Source organism: Macrobrachium nipponense, chromosome 17 (assembly GCF_015104395.2).
Source record: "Macrobrachium nipponense isolate FS-2020 chromosome 17, ASM1510439v2, whole genome shotgun sequence".
Taxonomy (NCBI): Eukaryota; Metazoa; Arthropoda; class Malacostraca; order Decapoda; family Palaemonidae; genus Macrobrachium; species Macrobrachium nipponense.
The window spans coordinates 10,900,825-10,905,186 of NC_087210.1; the positions used below are offsets into that span (position 1 = coordinate 10,900,825).

At 34.5% G+C, this 4,362-nt stretch overlaps 1 long non-coding RNA gene across 1 annotated transcript; it reads right to left on the minus strand.

Annotated features, from left to right (window-relative positions):
* Window positions 1–295: 295 nt before the first annotated feature.
* Window positions 296–725, minus strand: LOC135196008 (uncharacterized). Its single transcript, XR_010310266.1, has 2 exons — window positions 695–725; window positions 296–510 (listed from the first exon to the last, which is right to left on the minus strand). It is a non-coding gene; the product is annotated as an uncharacterized LOC135196008 (long non-coding RNA).
* Window positions 726–4,362: the final 3,637 nt, after the last annotated feature.

Genomic DNA, 4,362 nt, shown 5'->3' on the forward strand with positions numbered 1-4,362 from the left:
ACATGTTTTTTTTTAATTTTTTATTTATTTTTTTGTAAAATTATAATTACATCTCATACAATTATCAACACAGATAAAAACTAAAATTGGTAACAAATCCTATACATGTAACATATTTATGTAAATTTTATTTGACATAGAGTATACAGTAACTTTTTGGGATTTGTCATGATTTTTTCTAATATTTCTTTGAATTTAATGTTAATATTTCTTTGCATTTTATGTTACAATTGAAATAGTAACCTAAAATTCCTTATGCAGGTCATATATCCAATTGGAGAAAATAATGAGAAGATTAACTTTCAAAAAACTTTATTCTTGAAAAACAGATTTATAACTTTTTTAACACAAAATTTAACATTAATTATTTATACAGAAGAGTGTGAATGCTTTTTCACTCCTTATTTCATAAGCTCATTGAACTTTAATATTCTTCGATGGGTGTGTGCCACGTTTTTCTTTGTTCTGGTATTTTTTGTCCCTTTTTCTGCATTTATTTTTCAGAAACACCTGTAAAAATGACAAGATATATGAACATAATGGTAAAAATATTGTAAAACAACTGCTGACCACCACACATATCACAAAGTTACAGTACATGGACATTTAAATATAAATTACTTCCCTGATATTCTAAAAAAAGAAAAAAAAAAAAAAAAAAAAAAAACTCAAGTAACTTATTACAACAGCTTACCTCTGCATAAATTCCATTGTGACTGAAGCTTTGATGGGTAATAAATATCAGATATGAAAAATGCTGCGAAAACCATGGCCATCGCAGCACGAGTGAAGTCAAGTCTGAGTTGATGAATCTTCCATCAACTGCAACTATGAAGCGGATAGCCTGGTAGCACCGATGTTTCCTGAAAATTAAGCCTTGGTGAAATACTGTAACAATAGAATTTTGTAAAAAAAAAAAAGTTAAGGCAATGTGTTGCCGGTGGAAGGAAATAGGAAAGCAATGAATTAAGTAATGAGAAAAACAGAGAAAAATGCCGAATCTATATATATTATTTAAGTGAAGCATTGTTTATTGCAGAAACTGCCAGGAAAAAAATATTTTCACAGTGGGTGACAATTAGAAGGCCAAACACTAACAACTGGTAGGAAGAGTAACTGATATTACATTAAAAAAATTATGGATTTTACTAGACAGGACAGTTTCTGGATACATCATGCATTAGAATGCAGATTAACAAATTATAAGGTCCCTGCGAGGAAGTTGCAGAATTCAAGTACTAATCATTGCACACATACAATAGTACATTCATACTATGAAAGGCAAAAATTTTTAGTTATATAGCATGGAAATAGGAAGAGGGAAGTTTAAAGGTAGTAATAGTGTGCAAATAAAGACAGTCCTGAAAATAGTATATTAGGAACAGCAGCATGAAAAGTTGAGATGTGGAATTAGAGAGGATCATATGGAGCATCACAAACAACAAAGAAAGGTATAAACTTTGAAATAAAATAAAGCATAAAGGTGGTATCAAATTGAGAGACTCAGAGCATAAGCATGCAGTGAAGAAATTCTTATATAATGTATTAAGAGTTAGGAAGATCAAGATCACAAGCAAATCTTACTTATATATTAGTTAAATTATCTTTATAGTATATTAATATATAATGATTTAGTGATTTAGATAAAAAAAAAACCTTCCCCAATTTTGCAAAATTCAAGCAGGCCTAGGATCTACCATTGTTAAAGAAAAAGTTATCACATTATTTACATAACTACTTTTAAAACTTCTGATTCTTCCCGAATGACAGATTGAGTATTTTTAAAAATTTTGCTCACAGCATTCAAGTGGGCATGAAATACACATACTAATCTCATTTCTGTGTAGCCTATAGTGATTGAAATATGAAACAAATGATGGCAGAGAGTTATTACAAATACTGAAGTTATACATCTCTGGAATGAATTGAAGCTCCTAGTATGTAAGAAGAGGAATCTAGTCTAGGAAGTAATTTATTTAACCCAAGGTATTGTTTTAGCTGGCATAGGCTAATAATTATAATATAATCCACATTAAGCTAGTCATAAAAGATCTTGTTAAGTTTTCTCTCAACTTATAACCCTCCTGCAAACTGGTTTTCTCTTTAAATAGCCAAGACTATTTTGCTTGATATTCAGCCACGCTTTTTTTAAGCTAACATCAGGATATTCCTTTGAAAAAGGGATTGCCACTCTACCTTGTTATTCTGCAACCTATGGTAGGTTAATACCACTCAAGGGTATAGGCTACATAAGACTTAACCAGAATATAGCCTTTACAAAGTCTAGAATACTATTTTTGCACTATGTCCTTTTTAAGTCTTTTCAAGTCTAATACATGGTATTACTTCATTATAAATAAAAGAACATATTATGATTAATTATTCACACCTAAATGTACAGCCTACCAGATCCTGAGTCGACTAGCTGTGGCCACCTTAACCATCTTAGAACCACCTTCAGAAAAAGTACTTTAACATGTCCTGATACCAGAGATGGGCACCAGTCATGATCAACGGTCGTGAAGCAACACCTCGAGACACGAGACTCATGACTGGTACCCATCTCCTGTGTCAGGGCGTGTTAAAGTACTTTTCCTGAAGGTGGGTCCGAACACGGTTAATGTGGCCGCAGCTAGTCCACTCGGTTGTTTACACTATAGGTATATGGTCTAGGTTAACAATCTATGCTAATGGGATGTTTATCAAAAGTTTACCACATAGCATCACTACACAATGTACGGTAATTGTACTTACTAGTCCTGGATAATTTATTGCCATCTAATTATACAGGTTGTATTAGGGGGAAATACTCGTCCCGCGAGCCGTCGACGGAGGCAGGGTCCATACATAATAGTCCTAATCTAATTATAGGCCGCAACTACAGTAAAGTTTTATCATATAAAATACAAATGCATACACCTGGTCTTAAAACTCACCTGATGCTGTTCACAACAGTAGAAGAAACCACAAGAAGACATCTCTGGAGAGCTGAAGGGATTTTCGTTGTTTTCAAGTGTTTCATTTCGGCGCCTCCGCCTGCCGGAAATGAAAACACACGCATTGCGAAATGCGTATCTGATCGGGATAATCGTAGTATATATATGATGTTTTTGGTCCTTTGAATATACAGTGGAATTTTTATTTTTTGCCCGTTTCATAAAACGTAATGTTGGAAATGGTAAATGTACAAGTATATTATTATATTAATACACTAATAATTCTGTAGTTACGTGGGATGGTAGCGGATGGCAACTTCATATGGACAGATGCCAATGAGATAATAATAAAACTAATAACTTCTACAATATTGTATTTTTAATGATTTAGTAGAAAATTTTAAGCTTTTAATGTTTCATATAGCTTAGTCTTAACATTTAACACAATTCTGTCAGAAAATATTTAAGTTATATGAAACATTATGATAAGGACTATACCTCAAATACGGGCCTGCGACCGTAATTTTGGGTAGGAGGTCTTATAGCAATGGTATAACGGTAAATGACCCGTAAAAGATATTAACAATTTACGGTAAAACGGATGGCCACCCGTTTTCTGAAATACGGCTGGAAACCGTATATTTTTACGGTAATTTTCTGATTAAAACTATGGGTTTTTTTAACAGTGTAACTGTAGAATGGTTTCTCCTATTTACATAACAAAAGTAAAATCTTGCAATGCGTGAACTGGGGAAACAGTGAGGTAATGAAATACTTGCTGGCCAGTTTTGCAGCTGTCGAAAAATCAATGCTCGAAGCAATGGCTTCACAAAGGTGAGCTGTAGAACTTTAGACGTCTTTTTGACTCCGTACTGCAGAAAACAATGTCTATTCTTGATACTCGAAGGGCAGGTTACTCCTCAAAACCAACTTGAGGGGACGTTTCTTCTCTGAAGGCTTGCTCAACGTCGGAAAATCTCTGTCGTTCTCTCTCTAACTGGAAGACTCGACCCGATTCCGATCAAACTCTCGTGTACCTTCATCTTCTCTGATCCTTTGTCTGTTCCTTCTTCTCTTATCTCTCTTTGATGATCTCTCACTGATGATCTCTGCTGATCTCATCTCTCCTACTTCATCATTTGTATATATATGGCAATCCGGCGGCGGGGCCTTCCAGTGAACGTCACAGACTCCAGACTCCCGAGATGACAGGAACGTTTTAGAAGGAGTAGGTGAATAGTTACATCATGATACGTGGCAAAACGTCGGCGCCTGTTGAGTTCCATATCCCACATGGCGATTCTAGAATAATCATGAGAACAGGCGCCTCCAACACATGCGCGAATGCCTTCTCGCTGCAGACCTACTCAAAGAAGATGCATCTTCATTTCATTTCAATTATCATTCTTTGCTATAAAGCGATTAC